This window comes from Lepus europaeus, chromosome 16 (assembly GCF_033115175.1).
Source record: "Lepus europaeus isolate LE1 chromosome 16, mLepTim1.pri, whole genome shotgun sequence".
NCBI classification, from domain to species: Eukaryota; Metazoa; Chordata; class Mammalia; order Lagomorpha; family Leporidae; genus Lepus; species Lepus europaeus.
The window spans coordinates 66,796,792-66,806,763 of NC_084842.1; the positions used below are offsets into that span (position 1 = coordinate 66,796,792).

The 9,972-nt window shown below is 36.5% G+C and overlaps 1 pseudogene; it reads left to right on the forward strand.

Moving 5' to 3' along the window:
• Window positions 1-1,407: 1,407 nt before the first annotated feature.
• On the forward strand, window positions 1,408-1,511 carry LOC133775523 (U2 spliceosomal RNA; annotated as a pseudogene).
• Window positions 1,512-9,972: the final 8,461 nt, after the last annotated feature.

Genomic DNA, 9,972 nt, shown 5'->3' on the forward strand with positions numbered 1-9,972 from the left:
TCAGTTCATTGTTGCTTATAGTGTCCATTTCACTTAACAGGTTTCCTCTTTGGCGCTCAGTTGTCATCGATCAGGGAAAACAAATGATATTTTTCTCTTTGGGGCTGGCTTAATTCACTCAGCATGATGTTTTCCAGATTGCTCCATCTTGTTGCAAATGACTGGGTTTCGTTGTTTCTTACTGCTGTATAGTATTCTATGGAGTACATGTCCCATAATTTCTTTATCCAGTCTACTGTTGATGGGCATTTGGGTTGGTTCCAGGTCTTAGCTATTGTGAATTGAGCTGCAATAAACATTAATGTGCAGATGGCTTTTTTATTTGTCAAATTAAATTCCTTTGGGTAAATTCCAAGGAGTGGGATGGCTGGGTTGTATGGTAGGGTTATGTTCAGGTTTCTGAGGAATCTCCAGACAGACTTCCATAGTGGCTTAACCAGTTTGCATTCCCACTAACCGTGGGTTAGTGTCCCTTTTTCCCCACATCCTCTCCAGCATCTGTTGTTGGTAGATTTCTGAATGTGGATAGTGAGAGATAGTGAGAGAGAGACAGAGAGAAAGGTCTTCCTTTTTGCCGTTGGTTCACCCTCCAATGGCCGCTGCGGCCAGCACATCTCGCTGATCCGAAGCCAGGAGCCAGGTGCTTCTCCTGGTCTCCCATGTGGCTGCAGGGCCCAAGGACTTGGGCCATCCTCCACTGCCTTCCCAGGCCATAGCAGAGAGCTGGCCTGGAAGAGGGGCAACCAGGATAGAATCCAGCGCCCCAACCGGGACTAGTACCTGGTGTGCCGGCGCCGCAAGGCGGAGGATTAGCCTGTTAAGGCTTTCTGCTTTTTCTAATGATAACTAATATCATACATATGTGTATGTGTGTGTGTGTGTGTGTGTATCTCACATTTTCTCTGATCATTCATCTATCAATGGACACTTATGTCAATTTCATGTCTTGGCTATTATGAAAAATGCTGCAATAAACATGGGAAAGCCAATATCTCTTTGAAATATTTATTTCATTTCCTTTGTATGTATACCCAGCAATGGGATTATTAGATCACAGAGCACTTCTGCTTCTACGTTTTTGAAGAACTCTGTATTATTTTTCATAATAGCTATAACAGTTTGCATTCATGTCAACAGTGTGTAAGTCTTACCTTTTCTCCCTATCCTGATGATGCTTGTTACATTTTGACATTTTGTCTGGCTTTGGTATTAGGTGATACTGGCCTGGTAATGAGTTGGGGAGGGTTCTCTACTTTTTATAATTTTGTAAAAGTTTATGAAGTATTGGTATTAATTCTTTAAATTTTAGGTGGAATTCACCTATTAACACTATTTGCCTTTCTAACCTATATAATGTTTTAAAACATTGTATATATATATATATATATATATATATATATATATAATATCGCTTCTCGGCCTTTTGGCTAAGATCAAGTGTAGTATCTGTTCTTATCAGTTTAAAACATTGTATATTTAACAAATGTTTAAAGTTATTCTCAACATTCATTTCACCGTAGTCTGATTCAGAAGCAGATATGTTTTCCATATTGAAAATACCAAGATATTTTCTCAATTTATTCTGCTACTTTAAGTAATGTACTCTTTTGGAAAGCGAGGCAGCAGATAGAAAATCACTGTCTCTACCTCTCTCCAAAACTGCATTTCAAACAAATAAAAAAATCTAAGAAATATATAAAATAGGAAAATAAGTTCAAACATTTAGAGAAAAAAAGCGATAAATCTCACTACTTGCTAAAGGAATTTCTATAATTTATTTGATTTCACAATTGGATCATGGGGAGGCATTAACTCTATTAACTCAAAGATGGGAAACAATGATGAGTTAAAATCTATTAGCTAAAGTACTGTTTGTATGTATAAGATAAAATATGTTCAGTGTATGTTTTTGTTATTCTGCCCAAATACTCCATGTCAGTTAAAAAATTCATCATTTTATTCACTGAATTACTATTTTTCTTTATTTTTTGTTGCATTAGCATAGGAGGCTGAATGATGTCATATCATATTCTTTTATAGATGTTTCCATGTTAGAAATGTCCATTTTGGTGGTAGAGGTTATGATTACAAAGGAATGAGGCCCAAGTGCGCTAGACAGGGTCTAGAACAAAGGACAGACTCATTAGTAGAGGAGCTAAGAAAGGTGCTGTCTAAGCTACAAGTAATTTTTCTGATTGAGAGGCAAATAGAACCTGATAGAAGGGGCTTGATAATAATCTGGTGGGCTTTAGGCCTTGTAAATTCAGAGGCCCAGACCTATCTATCTCTTCACATGGGGTTCATCCTAAGGGAGGTGTGAACCTCCTAGGGGAAGGCACTCTGTTGACTTTCATTACTTGGCTGGCCTGGGAGGAGAGCTGGCCAGGTAAAGGCAGGGGGCATCTCTAACAAGAAATTTACAGTTCTGCCTGCAATGTTGCTGACCCTACTTGACCATCCCCTCAGCTGCAGTGGTCACTTTGGAAGTTGGGCTGAGTGAAGGGCTTTTCAGCTTAGAGCCAATAAGATCTGTGGCTCTGACCTGGGCATCCTTCGACTCCAGGGCAGGTCCATTTCCAGTGATCCAACTCTTGGCAGAGCTGCCAGGGCTCTTCACAAGCTGACTTCTGCTGAAGCCCAGGCTTACCACATTGAAAGCCATTGCAGTGGACTGGCCTGTTGGGTCTCCTTGAGGGCAGATCACTGTACAGATCAGCCATTAATAGGCCTGCCTCCCATTGCTTCTGATGCCTAGCTTTCTTTTCCTCCTGGTTTGTGTTAAAGCAGACCAGAGGATGCAAGTCAAGGGAGTGCCCATGTCCCATCTCTAATCTTCGGTGGCCTGAACTACAAGTCTATAGTCACAGGCATGTTCTGTAGTAGTTTTTCTAAGGTAGACAATGCCCATGAGGAAAATTATATTCTCACTTTAAAACTTTCTTTCCCTTTGGTCTGAAAGGGAGGTTTTTTCTACTTACTGTATACTTCACTGATGGCGAAGTGAATCTAGCTATGAGATTATTATTTAAGTTCTTATGTTGGCTATGCTATTGCAGAAAAATGTTAGCCATCTCTTTTATAAGGTCTAAAGATTAAATTGTGCATCCTACAGATTCCTTCATAATAGAATTAGTTTCCTACCTTGAAGAGAATAGAGAAATGAAAGAACAAGTTGGGCTTAGAATAGAGAAATGAGGGAGCAAGTCCTAGATCGCTTGCTGACAATAGCAATCTCACATGAATACTTAGCAAACCGTTTCAACCATTAGATAACAACTTAAGAAAACATTTACCAGAAGGTCCAATGCCTTCTATAAATTTTAAGAATCATGTATTTGGAAACACCTCTTAAATATCTAACATGGTGTAGTTTGTTTAGCCAGTAAACTTAAGCACAACCATCTAAAATGTTTTTAGTTTCTTTCTACCAACAAGTCTAAAACATATGATACACAGATTCAGGTCCCACAAATTAAAATGTATCTTTGATTGATTTTAGCAGCTTAAATTTATGGACAATCTTATCTATAAGCCATTTAAAATAAAATAACCTCTACTCTACCACCAATGGCTCTACTCCCAACCTGTGTGTACTGATGGTCCTCTTCCCCACTTTAATGCTGTATAATTGTTCAAACCTGGGAAATGCCACTCTTAGGATCATTGGTTACTATCCTCACTCTGTCTTTTATGACCTTGTCTAAATATGATCAGAGTCGGCAAACTTGGAAGGCTTCCATAGACTTGGCAACTCATGACGACAGCCTAGGATGGTTACTGGCGCCGTAAACTAGTTGTCAATTTGTTGGGTCAACAACAGGAGCCACTGTGCACTTGCTCCTCATGTGGGATCTCTGTCCTTAATGTGCTGTACATTGTGATTTAATGCTATAACTAGTACTCAAACACTATGTTTCACTTTGTGTTTCTATGTGGGTGCAAACTGTTGAAATCTTTATACTAAATTGATCTTCTGTATCTAAAGAGAATTGAAAATGAATCGATGCAAATGGAAGGGGAGAGGGAGCGGGAGAGGGGAGGGTTGCGGGTGGGAGGGAAGTTATGGGAGGGGGAAGCCATTGTAATCCATAAGCTGTACACTGGAAATTTATATTCATTAAATAAAAGTTAAAAAAAAAGAAATGTCCATTTTATAAATAGATATTAAGGAGAATTAACAATGTGTCTACTAGTTTTTTTTTTTTAAAGATTTATTTATTTATTTGAAAGGCAGAGTTACAGAGAGAGAGAGGGAGAGAGAGAGAGGTCTTCCATCCGCTGGTTCACTCTCTAGATGGCCACAACAGCCGGAGCTGTGCCGATCCAAAGCCAAGAACCAGGAGCTTCTTCTGGGTCTCCCATGCTGGTGCAGGGCCCCAAAGATCCACTGCTTTCCCAGACCACAACAGAGAGCTGGATCGGAAGTGGAGCAGCTGGGACTTGAACTGGTGCCAATATGGGATGCCAGCACTGCAAGTGGCAGCTTTATCCACTATGCCACAGCGCTGGCCCCTATTACTTTACAAGAAGATACTAAACACCAGGCTTTGATGGGAACAATACACTTGTGGTTTCTAGATTGTTCTCATCAATTATTTTTCAGAACATGCTTCATTTTCCTCACTTTATAAACTAGGCTCATAATTTCTTAATTTTGTAAAAATTCACATAGATGTATGAGGAACTAGAATGTTTAATTGCCTCCTGGACATGGGATATGTCACAATGTTAAATAAATATATCATTTATGTAGAAGTTCTTTTACAGTATATATGAAACTCATAGCAGTGGATGGGAGCAACATGCCAGCCTCCACTCCATACCCTTTGCATGCTAAATCTTTTGTCTTGTCCAAATATACTACTTCTAACACTTGTTTTATATATATATACATACATATATATATGAATTTTTTAACTGACACATATATAATGTGTGTATAACACACACACACACACACATATATATACATATATATATATAAACACTTGTTATATAACTACTGGTATATATGATGGTACATTACAAAAATAGATTATCTCCTGAAAGCAGTAGATATCATTCTTCTCTTTTAATATGTGTTTTTTAGATTTTCATATAGTAATAATATTGCAAGATATTAATCTGGTTTGTGGTTTCATTTGATATTTTTGTGTCTTTTCTTTCTGTATAGGTAAATATATAACACGTAGCTAGTAGTCAACTGTGCAATCCATACTTCATTCAAGTTCTTTCTATTCCAGGTTAAACGTCATGCTTCTTTTTAGGGCACTGAAACGGGAATATTTCTGTCAGTAAAATAGTCACTTTCCTGGGAGGAAAGGTTCTGGATAGTTTTTCTCTGACGATAATAAAATGGAATTTTCCTGTCAGGTAATATTCCAGAGATAGTGCTGTCATGACAACACCTAGGAAATGAGCCTCTTAGGCTTGTTACTATTTTCTTGTTAAAGGGTTTTATTGCTAGCTCTCCTGTTCCTTTGAAGATAGTCTAATAAAGATTTACTTGTCAAGATGATTTTTATTTTCTTATAATTATCATAGTTTTAAAAGAATAAATAGCAATATTTTCATCAATATTTCTAAAAGATAAGAAAAATGTCACCTGAGTTTCTGGCATGGCCGAGGAGCTGATGGAAGTGGAAATGAATCAAAGGAAGAAGCCTCCCTCCAAAACGATTCTCTTACTGTTGCCCTCCTGGTCTAGAAGCCGTTTCATAAGACCCACAACACTAATATTCCAGTCCTTTCTCCTCATCAGAATTTACATAAATTCTCATCAGAATTAATATCTGTACATTTTATAATTACTTAATAGAGGAGCAGAAACTTAACATCAACCCTAAAGGGAAACTTTTGATGTGAATATCCCATGATATTTTTCTATATATTGCTAAAAAATTCATTGTTTCATTTTTGTTGCTCGTTTGCTTGGTGACAAATGAAATGAGAAGGAACAATTTCAGTAGGTGTCTATTTTGACATCGTGTTGGCAGTTCCATTTTGTTCTTGATTATCCATATCTCTAGTTCTAATAAACATTTGAAGTTAATTTAAAATATACTACGTATATATGTATATATATAGTTATATACACACATCACATATTGTCAAGGAATTTATTTCATTAAAGTTATATAAAATACAATAAAATAATTATATAACATTATATAAAATACAATAAAATAATGATAATATAAGGGGCTGGCATTGTGATATAGTGTGTAAAGGTGCCTCTTGCAATGCCAGCACCCCATATGGGGGGCAGTTCTTGTCCTGCTACTCCACTTCCAATTCAGCTCCCTGCTGATGGCCTGGGAAAGCTTTGGAAGATGGCCTAAATGCCTGGGCCCCAGCTGCCCACTGGGAGACCAGGAAGAAGACCCTGGATCCTGATTTTGTTCTGGCCCAGCCCTGGTCCTTGCAGTCATCTCTGGAGTGAATCAGCAGATGGAAGATCTCTCTCTGTCTCTCCCTCTGTCTGTATGTTAACTCTGACTTTCTAATTAATAATACAGCTTTAAAAAATGCCAACATAAGAAAACTAGCAAGACTAAGCCAATTAAAAGAATAAAATAAGAATTTTAAAGCTATCATTTCCGTTAATATTCTTAACACATATATTTGGTTGTTGAAATGGAAAAGGCTTACTTAAGACTTTTCCAACATCCACATTCTCCCTCTGTTTCTCTCTGCCTCTTTCTGTCCGTTTTTGTCTTTGTTTCTTATCTGTGTCTCTCCCTTTTTCACTCTCCCTAATCTGTCGTGTGACTACTAGACACGTTTTTGTTCAGTCTCTTAAGAAACTGACTAGTTCTCATGAACAAAAATTGAATTTATGCAAAATATGTCCTGGTCCCTATAACCTTTCTAACCTTTGTAGTTACTTTACTAGGTCTTTCCAAGCATCTGAATGCCATCTGCACTTGTCAGCCCACCCCTCTGCAAGACTCCTATGGACTTGGAATTAAATCAATTGTGTGTTATTCAGGAGCTTGCTTTTTTTTCTGTATTACTATTTAATAGATTGCTTGGAAATGGAGGTTATAAGAATTCTTTATGGTCAATAGGTTATGGTCTTCATATTTGATTCATTGCCACATCCTCACACACTGCCTTGTTCATACTTTCATATAAGCAGAGAAATGGCTTAATGGAAAGAATATTATTATTTGACTTTGATATTCTTGGCTTCAGTTATAAGCTGAATTTTAGTTATTGCACATAAATATTTAGATTCCTCCAGCATCAGTTTTCTTATCTGTAAAATCATAGTAATGTGTTGCCATTATGACACAGGACAACTCAAATAATTGAATGGGGTGATTGGCTTAAATGTTAGCTTTTACACTAACTACTTGAGTGAATTTTAAAAGCTAATAAATAGCTTTGGCCTTGGGGTTCTTCTCCAGAAAAGGGGAATTATGTACTTTGTGAAATTATTGTTAAGTATTATTTGATTTAATATTTGCAATGCATTTATAGCAATGTCTGGCATATGTAAGTGCTAAATTCTATACTAGCAATATTTGATACCTACATAAACAATAAATAAACACTGAGAATATAGTTTCACATATTAAATATTTTGTAATTTTCTGTTGCTCAAGTGATGCATTTTTTTCTAACTTGCTTTCTTTTCTTATCAGTCAATTCTTTCCCTCAGTCAGCTGTTTATAAAACAATTCCAGTTCATTCTAGAGTAAATAACATTCCTGGGCCTGAACACTGCATGGTAGGTTTTCTCTTGTTTCCATTTCCTCACTTTTGCCTCCACAAATAATTGTAATAGGAGTATTGTTTGTATAACATGTCACCTCTGACTTTTTACATATCTGCCGATTTACTTTTAATTTGATTTTTTAATGTCTTAGTGGAAATTGTGTAGCCCAAAAGAAAAAAATGTTATTGGTGCATGTCAATTCTGACATTGTCCTGCGTATTTTTTGCCCAGACATACCTACACTTTGGTATGGAATATTCCGTTAGTGGGTTCTGGATCTGCTCACTGAGAATAATTCCCTAGTCCACTGTTTGCACAGATGTTCATTTCATACTCTGGCACTTCTTTCTTTTTCTATCATTCACCCTCATCATTTAAAAAAAATGGTTAAATCTCATTGTCTATTTTCTGTCTTTAGAAGTTTGGAAGGCTATAGTCTGAATTTCTGACAGTGGAGATTGGCAGCACTCTTTTTTTTTTTTAAGTCTCTCTTTTTTTTTGTAATTTATTTGACAGATAGATTTAGACAGTGAGAGAGAGAGAGACAGAGAGAAAGATCTTCCTTCCGTTGGTTCAATCCCCAAATGGCCGCAACTGCCGAAACTACGCCGATCCGAAGCCAGGCGCTTCCTCATGGTCTCCCATGCAAGTGCAGGGGTCCAAGCACTTGGGCCATCCTCCACTGCCTTCTTGGGCCACAGCAGAGAGCTGGACTGGAAGAGGAGCAACTGGGACTAGAACCTGTCACCCATATGGGATGCTGGCGCCCCAGGCGGAAGATTAACCAAGTGAGCCACTATGCAGGCCCTAAGCATTCTTGCTAATAATGGCTCTCAGATACTTTGTGGGTTTTCTATGTATTTGATTCCAGTTCATAGTAGATCATTTTCCTAAAAGCCACGACCTCCATGCTTAAGATGTTCTTTTCTATATATATTTTATTTCTGTCTCTTTGGGAATATCAGGTTACTAGTATACATTTTCTCTTAAGCTTTCTAGAGACTTTTTTTAACTGAGAGCTTTTACTAGATCACATGACCATATTCCTTTATGCAGTGGTATCTAAGGGCGTTATAGCTGTATCATACACTGATTTTTATTCTGAGGTCATGTTACCTACGTTTTCTGTTTTACTTTGACTTGTGTCCTATCGAGGATCTTTTGCAGGCTGGATGGAGGTGAAAAATAGCTTTATTTTCAAACCTAGAAATTTCTAACTCTAAATTGTGAGCAAAACTCACTAAGTCTTTTGTAAGTTTATCCCTGTTTAAAATAATAAAATAACTGCAGAAGAGAACAAACAGCTCATGGTTTTCAGAGTTTGCATGGAAATAACCTTGGGCAATTCTAAAAGGTTATTAGAAAATGTAAAGATGCAATTTTACTTACATTTTCATTTTATAACATATGATACCAATTTTATAGTCTAAATCTACACTTTCTCCCAAATCCGGTAATATTGCAATATCCATAAGATAAGAATCCATAATTGTAAATGAATTTTAAATTGTGTAGAGTACTCACAAGATTTGGGAGGACAGATTTGGACTAGAAAAGTGGTGCCACATGCTATAGTCTCTGCATTTTAAAATTCATTTAAAAATGTGGATTCTTATCTTCTTCCGTATATTACAATATTACCAAACAAAATTAAAGGAAATAACTACTCTTTAAAATAGTACAAGGCAAAGAAGATGAGAACCAAGAGAATAATTTTGATGAACACCTATCAGTGACAAGAAATATTTTATTTAAGCCTTTAGAATATGCTACTTTCCTCAAAGGATTTAAGAAAACATTTTTCCCAGCTTCCCTGACATTTAAAAGGATAATGTAAGTTGCTATTCTTGATTTCTGTCTTATCTCATCTGTGTAGGAAAAGACAGAAATTCTCCAGCCAGAGGCACTGTGTTACCAAACACCCATACAGAGAAATTTTATGATGAGGATTTATTTATTTTACAAGATAAACTTTCAGAGTCTTTTAGATTACAAATAGTTTTAATAATAGAAAATATGCAGAGTAAAAATAGCAAGGTATTAATTAGTATATGAACACAATAATCACTTAAAATAAGTCCTGGTAAATATTTTAATTTTTTATTTATCTACGGAGTACTAAAGATTTTACAAATTGTACCAACCAGATTTTATGAAACATATTAATTTACATGAATCAGCAAAATATGAAACTACATGAATGCTATTTTGAGTTTACTCAAAGAGAATAAGTTGTTAAATTAATATTG